Here is a 20,151-nt window from a genome sequence, read left to right as displayed (position 1 = left end):
ATAAGCCACAACACCAGCCGCACAGCATAGGCTTTCTTTTCTTTTTTTTTTTTTTTTAAGATATATTTATTTATTTGAAAACGGAGTTACAGAGAGAGGTAGAGATAGAGAGAGAGGTCTTCCATCAGATGGTTCACTCCCTAAATGGCCGCAATGCCCAGAGCTGAGCTGATCCAAAGTCAGGAACCAGGAGCTTCTTCCGGGTCTCCCACATGAGTGCAGGGGCCCAAAGGACTTGGGCCATCTTCTACTGCTTCTTCTATTGCTTTCCCAGGTCAAAGCAGAGAGCCAGATCAGAAGTGGAGCAGCCAGGACTAGAACCCGCTGCCATATGGGATGCTGGCACTTCAGGCCAAGGCTTTAAGCTGCTGAACCACAGCGCCGGTCCCCCTCCCTTTTTTTTTTTTTTTTTTTTTTTTTAAGATTTATTTATTTATTTGAAAGGCAGAGTTACAGAGAGGCAGAGGCAGAGAGAGGTCTTCCATCTGCTGGTTCACTCTCCAAATGACAGCAATGACTGGAACTGGCCATCCAAAGCCAGGAGCCAGGAGCTTCTTTCAGGTCTTCCATGCCAGTGCAAGGACCCAAGGATTTGGGCCGTTTTCTACTGCTTTCCCAGGCCGTAGCAGAGAGCTGGATCGGAAGTGGAGCAGCAGGAATTTGAACTGGTGCTCATATGGGATTCAGACCAGAGCTTTAACCTGCTGAGCCACAGCACTGGCCCCGACATAGGCTTTTAAACTTGTGGGGAGCAACCCGGACTGGACTGAGTTACTGGAATTAAGACTTATTCTATGCATCTGCTCTCCCACAATATGGCGCTGGGAGAGGAGAAAACAGCTTCTACACAGCTGCCTCTTGCCAACTTGAGTGATGACCTCCAGGAGCTGATCCTGCTCCTGATTGGAGGAGAGCAGCGTACTCGGCGTGTGGGCAGCCGAGTTGGGATTGGTGGAAGAGGACTATAAAGGAGGAGAGAGACAACATGCACCAGGAACATCTAAGAGGAACACCTGAGCAGCCCCCGAGAGAGTCGGCCGGCGGTGTGCCGCTCCCCCGCGGAAGTGGGGAATGTGGCAGGGGGAACCGCCCTTCCACGGAGGTGGAAGGGACGGTAGCCAACCCGGGAAGAACCAGCAGCAAACCCGGGGAGGGCCGAGCAGACAAAAGAACAGCGCAGGGTCCTGTGTCGTTCCTCCACGAAGACGGGGAGCCACAAAACTTTAGGTGTAAGTTTGAATTTTTAGTTCTGCCATGCTATCAATGCATGATCTCTGCAAGAATGCATAACTGCTCTCAGCCTCAATTTCCTTGATTGTAAAGTGGGGATAAGGGTGCTAATCTTGTGAACTATTGTCAGAATTAAATTGGACAGGGGCAGATGTTGTGGCCACTTGGGACACCCTAACCCCAAATCGGAGTGCTTGGGATGCAGTCCTGCCTCCACCTTCTGATCCAGCTTCCTGCTAACGTGTCTGGAGGCAGCAGGTGATGGCCCAAGCACTTGGGTTCCTACCATCCTATTGAAGATCTGGATGGAGTTTCTGGCTCCTGGCTTTGTCCTGGATCACCCCTGGCTGTTGAGGGCAACTGGGAAGTGAACCAGCAGATGGAAGATTCTCTCTTGTTTTCTCTCTCTTTCTCTGTTAATTTTTCAAATAAATAAATAAATAATCTTTAAGGAAAAAAGAATTAAATGTGACAGTTTAGATGCAATGCAAAATATCTGAGTAAATTTTTTTTTGAGATTTATTTATTTGAAAGGCAGAGTTACAGAGAGGCAGAGGCAGAGAGAGAGGTTTTCCATTTGCTGGTTCACTCCCCAAATGGCCTTAATGGCTGGAGCTGGGCCCATCCAAAGCTAGGAGCCAGGAGCTTCTTCCATGTCTCCCACATGGGCACAGGGGCCCAAGGACTTGAGCCATCTTCCACTGCTTTCCCAGGCCATAGCAGAGAGCCGGATCAGAAGTGGAGCAGTCGGGACTCGAACTGGCACCCATATGGGATGCCGGCACTGCAAGCGCACTGCCACTACAGCACAGCCCTGGTCCCTCTGAGTAAATTCTTGCTACAGGTCAGGTGCTTGAAAAATATCAGTTTAAGAGCTGGCATTGTGGCACAGCAGTTAAAGCTGCCACCTACAATGCCAACATCCCAATATGGGCATGGTTCATGATCTGGCTGCTCCACTTCCCATTCAGTTCCCTGCCTCAGAAAAGCAGCAGAAGATGGCCCAAGTGTTTGGGGTATTGCCACATACATGGGAGTCCCAGATGAAGGTCCTGGCTTCCACCTGGCCCAGCCCTAGCCATGGGGCCTTCTGGGAAGTGAACCGGCAGATGGAAGATCACTCTCTTTCTGTTCATCTCTCTCTGTAACGCTGACTTTCAAATAAATAAATATTTTAAAAACATATTATTTTATTCCACAGTTGAATTATTTATAAACAATATTTTAGTTCTATTTATTATTGAATTTTGAAATTGAAATTAGCTAAAATTTTAATCATTTTGAGAATCAAAACTTTAATTGCCTTAAAACTAAAACTTGAAGCATACAGCACTTTTTCCTTAAAATGTATTTATTTATTTTTAAAGATTAATTTTTGTTTATTTGAAAGGCAGAGTTACAGAGAGAGAGAGAGAAAGACAGAGAGAGAGAGAAAGAGACAGAGAGATTCACTGATTCACTCCCCCAAATGACTGCAATAGTTAGGGCTGGATCAGACTGAAGCCAGGAGCCAGGAATTTCATCTAGGTCTCCCATGTGGGTTTAAGGGCCCAAGTACTTGATCCATCTTCTATTGGTTTCCCAAGTGCATTAGTAGAGAGCTGAATCAGAAACAAAATAGCCAGGACTCAAACCAATGCCCATGTGGGTTGCCGGGATAGCAGGTAGCAGCTTTACCCACTATGCCACAATGCCAGCCTCCTATTTATTTATTTTTATTTACAGAATTTTTAATGAGATAAACTAGGTAAGGAGGAGGGATAAGTAATATACTGATTTTTCTTAAGAAAAATATTCCTAGAGGCCAGCACTGTGGCATAGTAGGTTAACCCTCTGCCTGCGGCACCTGGTGCGAAGATGGGATGCTTCCCAGATGCTCCACTTCCGAGCCAGCTCCCTGCTGATGGCCTGGAAAAGCAGTGGAAGATGGCCAAAGTGCTTGGGCCCCTGCATCCATGCAGAATAAGCTCCTGACTCCTGGCTTTGAATCAGCCCAGCTCCAGCCATTGTGGAAAGTGAACCACTGGATGGAAGACCTCTCTCTCTCTCTGCCTCTCCTTCTCTCTGTGTGTAACTCTGACTTTCAAATAAACAAACAAATCTGAAAAAAAATGCATATGGCTGTTGGTACCAGTGCCCAGATACACCCATCCCTGGCGTGGCGTTAACACACAGGGCGTACTCAACGAACATTTTAAAAATAAATAAATAGGGCCAGCGCTGTGGCTCAATAGGCTAATTCTCTGCCTTGCGGCGCCGGCACACCAGGTTCTAGTCCCGGTCGGGGCGCCGGATTCTGTCCCGGTTGCCCCTCTTCCAGGCCAGCTCTCTGCTGTGGCCAGGGAGTGCAGTGGAGGATGGCCCAAGTGCTTGGGCCCTGCACCCCATGGGAGACCAGGAGAAGCACCTGGCTCCTGCCATCAGATCAGTGCGGTGCACCGGCCGTAGCACGCTGGCCACGGCGGCCATTGGAGGGTGAACCAACGGCAAAGGAAGACCTTTCTCTCTGTCTCTCTCCCTCACTGTCCACTCTGCCTGTCAAAAAAATAAAAAATAAATAAATATTCCTCCATAAAAATTAAATAAATTATATTTTATGACTACACTGGTATAAATATTAACATTATATATTAAAACATTTTTCTTTGACCTACAAATTCATTTTTCCTGCTTATTTTAAAAGAAATTAAAACATTTTAATGGACCTCTGAAAGTATTATAGACCCTAGACACTGTGCCTAGTGGAGAACTTGGCCCTGGCTAATACATAGGACCAGGGCTTAAATCCTGGAAGGAGAGTGTACACTCTGAGACAAGCAAGCCTAGGTTGTTCTTTCTGATTTAGCAATCAGATAAGTCCCTGGTATGAAATGGATAAAGGGACAGCAAGCAGCTAGGAGTTACACCATTCTAGCTCAATCGACATGACAGAGAATACAAGGAGAGAAAAAGCAACCTTGAAACAGTGGACAAAAAGGAGTAGAAAAGGAGAGAAAAGGCAACTCTATTTTAGCAATTCTATTCTTACTACCGAAATGAGTTTAGTTATCATAACTTGGTAACCTTGGCCTTTAAGATTACTCATCTAATTTTCTAAAATATTTACTTACTTCACTTATTTGAATGGCAGAAAGTAGGGCAGGTGTTGTGGAAAGCCTCCATCCCACACTGGAATGCCAGTTTGAAACCTACTGCTCTGCTCCCTGTCTAGCAAAGGAAGGCAGCAGTTAACAGCCCAAGTACTTGGGTTCCCGTCACCCATGTGGGAGACCCAGATGGAGTTCCGGGCTCCTGGCTTCAACCTGGGTTGCAGGTACTTGGGGAATGACCAGCAGTAGGAAGAACTCTCTTTATCTCTCCCTCACTCTGTCACTGTGTCTCTCAAATAAATAAATAAAATGAAAGAAAGAAAGAGAGAGAGAGAGAAAGAAAGAAAGAAATGCAGAGACAGACAGGCAGAAGTTCAAATTAGCAAGAAGCTGGAATCAGGATTGGATCTAGAACTTGAATCCAGCACTCACATAACTCTGGTTGGCATGAGAACCCATTAAATGAGTATTTAACTTGCTCATTTAACTGTATTGTTACTGTGCTGGAAAAGTTGAATCAGAGCCATGATGACTTATTCCAAGGTTATACAACCCTAGACCAGTCTAAGTGGCCTGCAATTTTCTTATGAGTTGTAGTTCAATTTTCCCATTCTCTAACCACAACATACCTCATACTGTCTCTCATAATCCCATGCACTCAAATTGGCTACGGAGTGGGGGGGAGGGGGGAGGAAAACACTCCAGCAAAACGTTTCCACAACTATCATTTTCTTCCAGTTCTGCCCAATGTCAGGGAATTAAAAATACATGACTTAAAAAAAAAACACATGACTTTTCTCCATGGCTCATAATTAGGGAAGGATTAGTCATTAGCAATTAGTTCTAGGTAAAACCAGTCATATTCCTTATGACAAATTATCTGTTGGAAATTTTCATTTAGTCTTAACCACTTCCACGGCCAGACAAAATGTCCTCTTGGATCAAGATAAAGAAGAACTGGCAACCCAACAAGGTTTATCATGGAGCAAGTCAACTGCTTTATTCTTTTTATTTATTTATTGAAAGCTTTTATTTAATAAATATAAATTTCATACGTGCAGCTTTTGGAATATAGTGGTCCTTCCCCTCATACCCTTCTTCCCACCCCCAACTCCCATCCCACCTCTACTCCCTCTCCCATTTCATTCTTCATTAAGATTCACTTTTTTTCAAAGATTTACTTATTTATTTGAAAGTCAGAATTACACAGAGAGAGGAGAGGCAAAGAGAGGGGAGAGAGAGAGAGAGAGAGAGAGAGGTCTTCCATCTGATGGTTCACTCCCCAGTTGACCACAAGGGCCAGAGCTGTACCAATCCAAAGCCCGGAGACAGGAGCTTCATCCAGGTCTCCGACGTGGGTGCAGGGGCCCAAGGACTTGGGCCATCTTCTACTGCTTTCTCAGGCCTTAGCAGAGAGCTAGATTGGAAGTGGAGCAGCTGGGTCTCGAACCGGTGCCCATATGGGATGCGGGTGCTTCAGGCCAGGGCGTTAACCCATTGAGCCACAGCGCCGGCCCCAAGATTCATTTTTAGTTATCTTTTTATATAGAAGATCAACTCTATACTAAGCAAAGATTTCAACAGTTTGCACCCACACAGACACACAAAGTATAAAGTATTGTTTGAAGACTAGTTTTACTGTTTGAAGATTAGTTTTTTTTTTTTTTTTTGACAGGCAGAGTGGACAGTGAGAGAGAGAGACAGAGAGAAAGGTCTTCCTTTTGCCGTTGGTTCACCCTCCAATGGCCGCCGCTGCAGCCGGCGCACCGCGCTGATCCTGGCAGGAGCCAGGAGCCAGGTGCTTTTCCTGGTCTCCCATGGGGTGCAGGGCCCAAGCACCTGGGCCATCCTCCACTGCACTCCCTGGCCATAGCAGAGAGCTGGCCTGGAAGAGGGGCGACCGGGACAGAATCCGGCGCCCCAACCGGGACTAGAACCCGGTGTGCCGGCGCCGCAAGGTGGAGGACTAGCCTATTGAGCCACGGCGCCGGCCTGAAGATTAGTTTTTACTAGTTTAATTAATTCTCATAGTACAACATATCACAGACAGAGGTCCTACATGGGGAGCAAGTGCACAGTGACTCCTGTTGTTGATTTAACAATTGACACTCTTATTTAAGATGTCAGTGATCACCCGAGGCTCTTGTCATGAGCTACCAAAGCTATGGAAGTCTCTTGAGACCACAAATTCCGACCTTATTTAGACAAGGCTATAATCAAAGCGGAAGTTCTCTCCTCCCTTCAGAGAAAGGTACCTCTTTCTTTGATGGCCCCTTCCTTCCACCAGGATCTCACTCACGGAGATCTTTCATGTAGGCCATTTTTTTTGCCACAGTGTCAGCTTTCGATGCCTAAAATAGCTGCTTTATTCTTTCAACAAATGTACATGGAAGGTAATGAAGTGCCAGTCAGCTACAGTGAGTACAAATTAATCTCTGCCCAATGACAGATTATTCCCATTTTCAGAAGAAACTGAGACGCAGGCAGAGTTAAGTAACTTGCCCAATGCCCCATAGCTAGGACACATGATATTAATCATAATGGAGTCATGATTCAAACTCAGGCCAGTTTGATTCAGTAAACATTGTTGAGTCTCCCCTCTGTGGTAAACCCTGTGAATTGGCACCACGTGTGCAGCTACATTGTGCCACTGAAGAATTCCATCAGCTTCCTGCCACCACACTAGTAAGCCTACCCACATGACCACTTATGCTTTGTGCCGCTCTTTCAGTTCCATGGAAGAGACATTGCTCCTCCTAAGGAACATTCCTGTTTCTCCTGTGGTCTAGATCCCACCTCTCCTTATTCTCCTTTTTTCTACACTTTTTATTTATTTGTTTGGGTGGCAAAGGGCCAAAAGAGTGCTCTCATCTACAGGGTCACTCTCTAAATGTCTACAACTGCTGGGGTCCGGTCAGGCTGAGGCCAGGTCAGGAGCCAGGAATTCAATCTGGGTCTCCCATGTGGGTGGCAAGGACCCAACCACTTGAATTACCACCTGCTGCCTCCCAGGGTGCATATTACCAGTAAGCTGGAATCAGCAGCAGGGCCACAACTCAAACCCAGCACTCCAATGTGGGATGTAGATCTTTACTACTATACCAAACACCACCCTCCTTTTTTTTTTTTTCATTTTATTTTAAACAATTTTATACTTTCAGGAAAACTACAAAAATAGCTGAATCCACATACACCTCTTCATCCAGATTCTGCTAATGTTACCAACTTTCATAACCATAGTACAATCACTAAGCCAGGATGTTAACATTGCAAACCTGCTATGAAATAATCATATACCTCATTGAGATTTTGCCATTTTTTCACCTGAAGTCCTTTTTCTATTTGAAAATCCAATCCAGAATCTCACAATGCACTTTGTCGTTGTGTCCTCCAATCTATGACAATTCTTCAGTTTTTTCTTCTCTTTCTTTACCTTGACACTCTTGATGAGTATTAGTATAGTCCCTGGCTCACAATGGCTTGATTTACAATTTTTCAACTTTCTGATGGTGTGAAAGCAATATGAATCAGAAGAAACTATACTTAAAACTTTTTAAAATATTTATTTATTTATTTAAAAGGCAGACTTACAGAGAGAAGGGAGACAGAGAGAGATCTTCCATCAGCTGGTTCACTCCCCAAATGGCCACAATGGCTGAGATTGGGCCAGGTGGAGCCAGGAGTGGGGAGCTTCATCTAGGTCTCCCATGTAGGTGCATAGGCCCAAGCACTTGGACCACCTTCCCGTTAGCAGGGATTTGGATCAGAAGTAGAGCACCTGGAACTTGAACCAGAACCCATATGGGATGCTGGCACTGCAAGTGGCAGCTTAACCCATTCCACCACAGCACCAGCCTCTATACTTAAAACTTTGAATTTAATATTTTCCCAGACTAGCAATATGCACAGCATATTCTCAAAATGCTGAGTGGCAGCAGAAGGTACAGCTCCCAGTCAGCCCCAGCAATCATAAGGGAAGATGACCAATGCCCTACGGCATGGTGTGTTCCTCAGCTGTGCTGTAAGGCAGTGTAGAAGTACTCAGTGCATTTCTTTTTAAAGATTTATTCATCCATTTGAAAGTCAGAGTTAGAGAGAGAGCTAATTTGCTCCCCAAATGGCCACAACAGCTGCACCTGGGTCAGGCAGAAGCCAAGAGCTGGGAGCTTCATCTAGGTCTCCAATGTGGGTGCATGGGCCCAAGTACTTAGGCCATCCTCTGCTGCTTTCTTGAGCACGTTAACAGAGCTGGATCAGAAGTGGAGTAGCTAGAGCTTGAACAGGTGCCCCTATAGGATGCAGGCAGCAGCATTACCAGCTACACTACAAAGCCAACCTTCTAGTACGTCCCAATACCAAAGTACTTAAAAAAGTTCATGGTTGGGGCCGCACTGAGGCATACAAAGTTAAGCCTCTGCCTGCAGTGCCAGCATCCCATCTGGGCACCAGTTTGAGTCTGGCTGCTACACTTCCAATTCAGCTCCCTGATAATGCACCTGGGAAAAGCCGCAGAAGATTGCCCAAATCCTGGGGCCCCTGTACCCACGTGGAGACCCTGAAGAAGCTCCTGGCTCCTGGCTTCAGCCTGGCCCAGCCCCAGGCATTGCCACTGTTTGGGGAGTGAACCGGCAGAAGGAAGATCTCTCTCTCTCTCCACTCCCTCCTCTCTCTCTCTCTCTCTCTGCCTTTCAAATAAATAAATAAAAATCTTTTTTTTTTATAAAGAGAAGAAGTTCATGGAAAAATGGGTTTAAAAATAAGCTTATTTTGGCGTGCAATTTTTTCCATAATACCCATTTTTCATGAACTTTTTGAAGACCTCTTATATTTGTACATACAAGCACTTTGTATACATGAGGATTTATTAGCAGATTGGCTCACAGAATCACAGATGCTAAGAAGTTCCACAATGGATGTCTGTAGGCTGGAGAAAGAGAAGCCAGTAGCATGGCTCAGTCTAAGCAGTCCCAGAAAAGGCAAGCAGATGCTGCAGCCCTAGGTCCGAGGCCCCAGGATCCCTGGTGTGCCATTAGTGCAAGTCCCAGAGTGCAAGGGCCAAAAGACCTGAAGTCTGATGTCCAAGGGCAACAGCAGGAGTAAACAGATGCAGCTCCTAAAGAAAGAAACAGAAAGCATTTCTCTCCTCTTCCCTTTCATTTTCCATTGGATCCTCAGTCAACTGGATGGTGCCTGCTCACCTTAAGGACAGTTCTTTCCCCACTCCATTTGCTGATCCACATGCAGTCTTCTCCAGGAACACCCTCAAAGACAAACCGGAAGTGATGCTGTTGTTTTAGTCTTTGACATCCTTCAATCCAGTCAAGCAGGCACCCAAAATTAACCATCACAGATGTGTTTATCAGGACATACCCCGATCATAAGTCAAGGAGCACCTATAGTCATTTTGTAGAAAGTTTCTCAATTTGATTTCTCTGATATTTTCTCATAATTAGGTTGAGGTAATAGGTTTCTAGAAAAATCCACCAGAAATTAGGGTCACTGTTGTGGTACAGCAGGTTAAGCCACCACCTGCAATGCCAGCTTACTGTATAGGCACTATTTCAAGAACTGAATGCTCCACTTCTGATCCATCTCTCTGCTAATGTGCCTGGGAAAACAGCAGATGATGGCCCAAGTGCCTGGGCCCCTGAACCCATATAGGAGACCTGGATGGAGTTGCTAGCTCCTGGCTTTGGCCTGGCCAATCTCCAGCCATTGCAGCCATTTGGGGAGTGAACCAGCAGATGGAAGATTTTTCTCTCTGTATCTCTACCTCTCTGTTCAAATAAATTTTTTTTTAAGTCTGGTAGAAACGATACCATTTGCTTAGTGCATCAGAAGGTACATGATGTCAATACATCGTTAACTGCTAATATTAACCTTGTGGTTAAGTTGTGCTATTGTTTCCTCCCCTGTAGTTATAAATATCATAGAGGAGATAGTATAATACTATGCAAACACCCTGTTTTTTCTCACTTTTTTAAAGATTTATTTTTATTTATTTGAAAGGCAGAATGAACAGAGAGAGAAAGGGAGAGATAGAAATAGAAAGAGATCTTCCGGGGCCGGTGCTGTGGCTCACTTGGTTAATCCTCTGCCTGCGGCGCCAGCATCCCATATGGGCACCGGGTTCTAGTCCTGGTTGCTCCTCTTCCAGTCCAGCTCTCTGCTGTGGCCCAGGAAGGCAGTAGAGGATGGCCCAAGTGCTTGGGCCCTGCTCCCGCATGGAAGACCTGGCTCCTGGCTTTGGATTGGCGCAGTGCGCCAGCCGGCCATTTTGGGGGTGAACCAACGGAAGGAAGACCTTTCTCTCTGTCTCTCTCTCTCTCTCGCTGCCTGTAATTCTACCTGTGAAAGAAAGAAAGAAAGAAAGAAAGAAAGAAAGAAAGAAAGAAAGAAAGAAAGAAAGAAATCTCCCATTTGCTGGTTCATTCCCCAAAAGGCTGCAATGAAGCCTGGAATTCCATCACACACTCTATCCAAAGCACCAGCCCCCTGAATCCTTACTTTTTTAAGCATTTCTTTGTTTTCTTATTTTACAAAATGTTCTAGGTTCATCCTGTCCAAGCCCTGGAATCAAACTCCTCTCCAAAGAGCCCCTGGTTCCTTTTATTAAAGACTAGAATTGAGGAACCAAGAGCTGGGCGCTAGGTATGCTCATTGCTACTGGGGTATTACTGGTCCTAGGCCATCTTAGTGAACAGAGCTAAGAAATTATAAATGTTTGGTGCTGGCGCTGTGGCTCAGCGGGTTTATGCCATGGCCTGAAGTGAAAGCATCCCATATGGGCGCCAGTCCTAGTCCCGGCTGCTCCTTTTCCAATCTAGTTCTCTGTTATGGCCTGGGAAAGCAGTGGAAGATGGCTCAAGTCCTTGGGCACCTGCACCTGCGTAGGAGACCCGGAGGAGGCTCCTGGCTCCCGGCTTCTGATCAGCACAGTTCCGGCCGTTGCGGCCAATTAGGGAATGAACAAGCAGATGGAAGACCTCTCTCTCTGCCTCTCCTCTCTCTGTGTGTAACTCTTTTAAATAAATTTTTTTAAAAAAGAAATTATAAATGCCAACCTCTTCCAGAAATGCCTTTGTAGACATATCCAGAAATAATACTTCCCTGGCTTTCTAGATACCCTGAAGCCAGTCAAGCTGACCCCTAAAATTAACCATCACACTTTTCTTTTGACTTTGATGCTATGGTTTTTCTAATACCTCTCTAGCAAACCTTTTTTTTTTTTTTTTCCTGACAGGCAGAGTGGACAGTGAGAGAGAGAAACAGAGAGAAAGGTCTTCCTTTTCCGTTGGTTCACCCTCCAATGGCCACTGTGGCCGGCACACCACACTGATCTGAAGCCAGGAGCCAGGTGCTTCTCCTGGTGTCCCACGCAGGTGCAGGGCCCAAGCACCTGGGCCATCCTCCACTGCACTCCTGGGCCACAGCAGAAAGCTGGACTGGAAGAGGAGCGACCGGGACAGAATCTGGTGCCCGGACCGGGACTAGAACCCGGTGTGCCGGCGCTGCAGGTGGAGGATTAGCCTAGTGAGCCTCAGCGCTGGCCACAAATCCTTTTGACTTTTTATTTTTCCAAATTCTTATCCCTTGCACATTGATTCTGCCCTATTTCTTTCATCACCTTCTTCAATGCTTACTGGACTCACCAGCACCCTGAATCATCTCATTATATCTAACCAATGTTAATTATCATCTATATGGGAATGCAAACTGGTCAAGCCACTATGGAAGTCAGTCTGGAGATTCCTCAGAAACCTGAATATAACCCTACCGTTCGACCCAGCCATCCCACTCCTTGGAATTTACCCAAAGGAAATGAAATTGGCAAACAAAAAAGTGGTCTGCACCCTAATGTTTATTGCAGCACAATTCACAATAGCCAAGACCTGGAACCAACCTAAATGCCCATCAACGGTAGACTGGATAAAGAAATTATGGGATATGTACTCTTTAGAATACTATACCGCAGTAAGAAACAACGAAATCCAGTCATTTGCAACAAAATGGAGGAATCTGGAACACATCATGCTGAGTGAAATAAGCCAGTCCCAAAGGGACAAATACCATATGTTCTCCCTGATCGGTGACGACTGACTGAACATCAAAAAGGAAACCTGTTGAAGTGAAATCGACACTATGAGAAATGGTGACTTGATCAGCATAGCCCTGACTGTTAATGAACAACTTAATACATTATCCCTCTTAGTAGTTTTTTTTGTCTGTTCTACTTAATATGACTGGTTTAATTCTGTAATTAATACACAGTTATTCTTAAGTGTTGAAATTTAACTGAAATGTGATCCCTGTTAAACATAAGAGTGGGGATAAGAGAGGGAAGAGATGTACAATTCGGGACATGCTCAGGCTGACTTGCCCCAAATGGTAGAGTTAGAAACATACCAGGGGACTCCAATTTAATCCTATCAAGGTGGCATGTACCAATGCCATCTCACTAGTCCAAGTGATCAATTTCAGTTCACAATTGATCATAATGAAAGGACTAAGAGTCAAAGGGAGCACATAAACAAGTCTAGTACCTGCTAATACTAACCGATAGAATAAATAAAGGGGAGAGTGATCCAACATGGGAAGCGAGATACTCAGCAGACTCATAGAATGGCGGATGTCCTAAACAGCACTCTGGCCTCAGAATCAGCCCTAAAGGCATTCCGATCTGGCTGAAGAGCCCATGAGAAAATTTCAGGCATGGAAAGCCAAGACACTCAGGCAAAAAAAAAAAAAAAAAAACCCTAAATGAAAGATCTCTGTGAGTGAGATCCCAGTGGAAAGAACAGGTCTTCAAAGAAGGAGGTACCTTTCTCTGAAGGGAGGAGAGAACCTCCACTTTGACTATGACCTTGTCTAAACAAGATAAGAGTCGGAGAACTCAAGGGGCTTCCATAGCCTTGGAAACTCATGACTGGAGCATGGGGAGATTACTGAGGCCATAAACAAGAGTGTCAATTTGTAAAGTCAACAACAGGAGTCACTGTGCACTTACTCCTCATGTAGGATCTCTGTCCTTAGCGTGCTGTACATTGAGACTTAATGCTATAACGAGTACTCAAACAGTATATTTCACTTTGTGTTTCTGTGGGGGTGCAAACTGTTGAAAGCTTTACTTAATGTATACTAAACTGATCTTCTGTAAAAAAAAAAAAAAAAAAGAAGAAGAAGAAGAAGAAATGATCAATTCCCAACTTGACTCTCACTGGGATTAAACATGACAATAGGTCTGATCTGATTTCATCATCATTTAAAAAAAATCATCTATTATTTTTCACTTTATGTTTCTGTGTGGGAGCAAACTGTTGAAATCTTTACTTAATGTATGCTAAACTGATCTTCTGTAGATAAAGAGAATCGAAAATGAATCTTGATGTGAATGGAAGGGGAGAGGGAGTGGGAGAGGGGAGGGTTGCGGGTGGGAGGGACGTTATGGGGGGGAAGCCATTGTAATCCATAAGCTCTACTTTGGAAATTTATATTCATTAAATAAAAGTTAAAATAAATAAATTAATTAATTAATTAAAAAAATTATCATCTATATGAAAATGACTCAAAAATCTAATTACAGTTTAGATTTTTCCAATGGCACCAGAATCATATATCCAAATGACTATTAGCCAATCTTCGATTGAACTTTGACTCAGCAAGTTTAATTATGGTTGTTCATTTTTAACTTTTCAAGGAATTTCCATACTGTTCCCTAATGGCTGTACTGATTTACGTTCCCACCAAAAATGTGTAAGGGTTCCCCTTTCTCCACATCCCTGTCAGTATTCGTTGTGGTTTTAATTTGCATTTCTCTTTCCATTAGTGACATTAAACATTTTTCATATATATCTCAGCCATTTGTGTATCTTTTTTGTTTTTATTTTTTATATATTTATCTGAGAGACAGAGAGAGAGCCCCCATCTGCTGGTCCACTTCCTAAATATCCACACTTCTCAGGGCTGGGCCAGGACCAGGAGCAAAAAACTCAATCAATATTCCCGATATGGGTAGGGGAACCTGATTATTTGAGCCATCATTGCTTTCTAGCAAGAAGCTGGAATCAGGAGCTTGAGCTAGGAATTGAACCTAAGCACCCCTATGTGGGCACAGGTGTCTTAAACGGTATCTTAGCCACTAGGCTAAACACTCATCCTTTATTTGTATGTCTTCTTATGTGACATATCTATACATATTTTCCCCACATTTTAATCAAATTGTTGGCTTTCTTACTATTCAATTATTTGAACTTCTTTTATTTCTTTATTTTATTTTATTTTATTTTTGATAGGCAGAGTTAGACAGTGAGAGAGAGAAACAGCGAGAAAGATCTTCCTTTTCCATGACTGCTATGGCCAGTGCACTGTGCTGATCCGAAGTCAGGAGCCAGGTGCTTCCTCCTGGTCTCCCATGCGGGTGCAGAGCCCAAGCACTTGGGCCATCTTCCACTGCCTTCCCGGGCCACAACAGAGAGCTGGACTGGAACAGGAGCAGCCGGGGCAGAATCCGGCGCCCCAACCGGGACTACAATCTGGGGTGCCAGCGCCACAGGTGGAGGATTAGCCTAGTGAGCCGCGGCACTGGCCTGAGCTTCTTTTATATTTTGGGTTTTTTTTCTAATATATTTTTGGATGTTAACCCTTTATCAGTTTTTAAATGCTTATTTATTTATTCTTATTTATTTGAAAGGCAGAGTGACACAGAGAGAACAAGATTTTCCATCTACGAGTTCATATCCCAAATGCCTGCAACAGCCAGGGCTAGGCCAGGCTAAAGCCAGGAGCCAATAATTCCATCTGGGTCTCCCAGAATAGATGGCAGAGTACTTGAGCCATCATCTGCCACCTCCCAGGATGCACAATAGCAGGAAGCTGGAATAGCAGCAGAGGTAGGACTCAGTCTCAGGCAATCAGATATGGAATGTGGTTGTCCCAAGCAGTGGCTTAACTCACTATGCCACAATGCCTGTCCCATCACCATCAGATTTAAATATATGAAGTACCAAATATATGAGGAAAACCCATTTCCATCATTCATTTAATTTCAGTCGCAATGTGTTCTGAAATTGCCTAAGCCAAGGATATCCGTATTTTCATTCATGATTCTTCTCAATTACAATCCTTTACTTCATCAATAGGCAATCAATTTCTAAATTCCAAAAATTCTGGCTCCTACTAAACCCCACTTCTTTCTGTTATTGTGCTACTACTCTATTCTGGGCCACAAGTCTCTTTTTCTTGGATCATTGCAACTGCCTACTAATTGATTTTATTTCTCCAGTCTTACCCACAAAGAATTCTCAAAACTGCAGAGTATTCTTTCTAAAATGTAAACCTGGTTAAATCATTTTCCTATTAAACATTGCCTTTTGTGCTTCAAAGGATACCATCAACCAAGTGAAAAGACAACTTTCAAAATTGGAGATATTTTTTACAAATCATATAACAAATAAGAGACATAAATCTAGAATATATAAAGAACTATGGAAGCTCAACAATAAAAACACAACACAATTGTTAAAGAGGCAAAGGATCTAAACAAACATTTCTACAGATGAAATATACAGGTGACCAATAAGCACATGAAAAGATGCTCAACATCATTAATCATCAGGAAAATTGTATTAGCCACGTGTTCTCCAGGCTCTGGCATTTTGGAGCCTTGCTGATTCTGTCTGTCCTAGGATTAGCTAGTTCCTAGAAATAATAAAGAACTTGCCTGTGAGCACACCCTTCATATGCACCCAAGCAATTCAGATCCTATACACCCAGTCACCTCCCTTATGGAGCTTTTACACTTCAGGCCACTATTCCCCTGCCCTAACCTCCCCCTGGGTCCAGTCCCAAACAACTAAGGACAGTCCCTACTCCTCATCCTTGACGAAATTATTCAAACTACCCAATTCTAAACTTGTTTACCTTGCCTTGCCTGCTTCCTACTACAGAAACTACAATAAAGGCTCTTGCTCATATCCCACTCTTTCCTCCCAGCCTCTCCACTGGACCTGGTGCTTCACTATATGTCTGCCCCCCCCCCCCCCGCCCTGCATGAAGCTCCCCTCCTCTTGATCCCAAGATCCTGTGAGTGTAACAACTATCTTTTGAAGGGTAACCATCTTTATATCTGTTTAACTTGCCATATCTGAATAATACAAAAATCTATCCTTTAAGTCAGAAACAGAAATCAAAAACACAGTTACAACATCAAGTTCCACCCACTACAGTGGCTATAATAAAAAAGATGGACAGGACAGGAGTTTTGTGCAGCAGCAAAGTCACTGCTTGGGATCCCTACATCTCATATCAGAGTGCTTGGAGTCCTGGCTCTGCTTCTAATCCCAGCTTCCTGCTGATACACACCCTAGGAGGCAGCAGATGATGATCAAGTTCTTTGGTTCTGTTACTTATGTGAGAAACCCAGACTGAGTTCCAGTCTCCTGGCTTTGACCTGGCCCAATCCCAGCTTTGTAGACATTTGGGGAGTTAACCAGTGGAAGAAACTGGAACCCTCCTCTGTTGCTGGCAGAAATGTAAAATGGTGCAGCCAATTGGAAAATGGTCTAACAGTTCCTCAAAAAGTCAAACATAGAGTTACCATAGGACCTAGATTCTACCCCTAGATATACACCCCATAAAAATAAAAACAATCTTTGCTTGTAGCAACATTATTCATGAGGAAACAACCCAAATGTCTATCAACTGATCAACTAATATGAATATGATTAGAATATGCCACACAAAATACGATTATTTGGTATAAGAATTATTTTGAACTGAAAGTGTTTGAGTTCCTGAAATTCTCTGCCTGAAAGCAGAATCTCCTAAAAGAACTCAAGTGTCATAACCCCTCCCCTGGAGCAGCTGGAATAGCTTCTCAGAGTTGGCATCACACCTGGCCGGACATTGTCACCAACATCACTTCTCCTCTCCAGGACCCCTTATCCTTCCTGGAATTCATTTGCTCTCCTCTTCCCCAACCCCTCCCTCCCTTTCCTCTATTAAGGTGGAAATAAACTAAAAAATCTTTCCACTCCTTTGGGTGTTCACTTTTTTTTAAGATTTATTTTATTTATTTGAAAGACAGAGTTACAGAGAGGCAGTGGCAGACAGAGAAAGAGGTCTTCCATCAGCCGGTTCACTCCAATTCACTCCCCATATGATGGCAACAGCCAGAGCTGCACCAATCTGAAGCCAGGAGCCAGGAGTTTCTTTCAGGTCTCCCACACAGGTGCAGGTCCCCAAGAACTTGGGCCATCTTCCACTGCTTTCCCAGGCCATAGCAGAGAGCTGGATTGGAAGTCAGGACACAAAACCGGCACCCATATGGGATGCAGGTGCCACAGGCCGGGGCTTTAACCCATCATGCCACAGTGCCAGCCCCTACCCAGTTCTTTCTGTGATGTCCTTGCATATGTAAGATTAAAAATGAATAAATGTGTGTGCTTTTCTCTAATCTGCTTTTTGTCAGTTTAATTCCCAGGCCTGCTGGCCATGAAAGGGTGGAAGAAAATTTTTCCCTCCCCTGCAAGATAGATAAAACGTGGCAAGTCTATGCAATAGGTTAGTCAGTCATAAAAAGGAATGAGAGGGGCCAGTGCTGTGGTCTAGTGGGTAAACACATTGCCTGTAATGCTGGCATCCCATATGGGCGCTGGTTCGAGTACCGGCTGCTCCACTTCCCATCCAGCTCTCTACTATGGCCTGAGAAGATGGCCCAAGTCATGTACTTTTCTCTGAAGGGAGGAGAGAACTTCCACTTTGCTTATGGCCGTGTCTAAATACTGATGGAGTCTATGGTCACAAAAGGCTTCCATAGCCTTGGCAGCCCATGGCTAGAACCTCGGGTGATAACTGACATCATAAATAAGAGTGTTAATTGTTAAAGGAACAACAGAAGTCACTGTGCACTTACTCCCCATGTAGGACCTCCGTCCTTAATGAGCTGTACTATGAGAATCAACTGCAAATCTTGTCTCATACTGTATTCTACATATTGTGTGTGTGTGGGTGCAAACTGCTGAAATCTGTACTTAACATAAAGTTGGTCCTCTGTATATAAAATCAAACAAAATGAACCATAATGAAGAAGGGGATAGGAAAGGGAGTAGGAAGTGGGATGGGAGTCGGGGCGGGAGGGTGCGTATGGGGGAAAGAACTGCTATATTCCTAAAGTTGTACCTATTAAAATGCATTCATTAAATAAAGGCTTTAAAAAAAAAAAGAAGATGATCCAAGTCCTTGGGCCCCTACACCCGTGTGGGAGACCTGGAAGAAGCTCCTGGCTCTTAGCTTTGGATTGGAGCAGCTCCAGCCGTTGTGGCCAATTGGGGAGTGAATCAGCAGATGGAAGACTTTTCTCTCTTTCTGCCTCTCCTCTCTCTCTGTGTTACTCTTTCAAATAAATAAATAAATCTTTTAAAAAAAGAATGAGATATTAATCCATGTTGCAACATGGATAAACCTTGAAAATATTATGCTAAGTGAAAGAAGTCAGTCACCAAGAACCACATGTCATATGATTCTATATGAAAGACCTAGAATAGGCCAATCTATAGAACAAGAAAATAGTGTGATGGCTGTGTAGGGATAGGGAGGATAGGGGTGAAAGGTAACAATGAACAGACACTGAGTTTATTTGGAGGATACTGAAAATGTTCTAAAATTGAATGTGGATATAGATGTACTATTATCTTTATTATTATTAAGAATTATCCTGGGGCCCTCAACGTGGTGTAGTGGGTAAAGCTGCCTGAGATATCAGCATCCTATATAGGCACCGGTTGGAATCCCAGCTGCTCTGTTTGCTATCCAGCTATGTGCTAATGTGCCTGAGAAAGCAGTGGAAGATGACCCAAATGCTTGGGTCCCTGCACCAATGTGCAGGCCCAGCCCTGGTTGTTGGCGCATTTGGAGATTGAACCAGTGGATGGAAGATCTCTCTTTCTCTCTATCTCATCCTCTCTCTCTGTAACACTTTCAACTAAATAAATAAATCTTTAAAAAATTATCTTCTGTGCCATTTATTTATTTATTCTTATTTGGAAGCAGAGAGATGGAGAAAGATCTTTCATCCCTTGGTTCATTCTTCAAATGCTCTTAATAGCCAAAACTGGGACAGGCTTAGGCTAGAGCCCAGCACTCAATCTACATTTCCATGTAGGTGACAGAGATTCAATCACTTAAGCCATCACCTACTGATTCCCAAGGTGCACATTAGCAGAGAGCTGGAATTGGAAGCAGAGCCAGGACTCAAACACAGGCAATTGATATGGGATGCAGGAGTCCCAAACAGTGTCTGAACCACTGCACCAAATGTCTACCCCTAGATGAATATCTCTGTGAATATGTTAAAAGCCATTGAATTTATCACTTAAAATGGTTGAATTGGACGATTTATTAATTATAATCTCAATAAAGCTGTTACCAAAAAGAAACCCAAACTCTTCAATGGCTTTTCATTGCCCTTAAAATAAGAAGCTCAATCAATAAGATGAAGAGGACAATACGTAACATGACTTCTACTAATTTTTCCATCATCACTCACCAGTTGTCTCGTCATCAGTCATCAGCCTCCTTCCACTCTAAACCTGGCCATGCTGAAATTTTTTGGTCATTTCCCTGGATGCATGGGATGGCTTTAAAATATGATGACAAACCCTTTGATATGCCACCTTTCAAAAAAAGTTGAAGCCGAATTCTCCTCCCCGCAAGTGTGGGGTGGACTTAGTGACTCACTTCTAATGAATGGAATGTAGTAGAAGTAATGATGCTGACTTCTGAGATAGGTCATAAAAGGCATTGTGCCCTCTTCCTTGTTTTCTCTTGGATGGTT

The 20,151-nt window shown here is 43.9% G+C and overlaps 1 long non-coding RNA gene across 2 annotated transcripts; it reads right to left on the bottom strand.

Moving 5' to 3' along the window:
• Positions 1 to 6,318: 6,318 nt before the first annotated feature.
• LOC138848440 (uncharacterized) lies at positions 6,319 to 20,147 on the bottom strand. 2 transcript variants are annotated; one of them, XR_011386211.1, is made up of 3 exons: positions 19,864 to 20,147; positions 9,518 to 9,789; positions 6,319 to 9,432 (listed from the first exon to the last, which is right to left on the bottom strand). It is a non-coding gene; the product is annotated as an uncharacterized lncRNA (long non-coding RNA). The 2 variants fall into 2 exon arrangements; XR_011386212.1 differs by having other exon boundaries at positions 9,518 to 9,712.
• Positions 20,148 to 20,151: the final 4 nt, after the last annotated feature.

This window comes from Oryctolagus cuniculus, chromosome 2, assembly GCF_964237555.1.
Source record: "Oryctolagus cuniculus chromosome 2, mOryCun1.1, whole genome shotgun sequence".
In the NCBI taxonomy this organism is placed as follows: domain Eukaryota; kingdom Metazoa; phylum Chordata; class Mammalia; order Lagomorpha; family Leporidae; genus Oryctolagus; species Oryctolagus cuniculus.
Note: the sequence above shows the minus strand (reverse complement) of the source record. Positions and strands in the feature narration are given on the sequence as shown.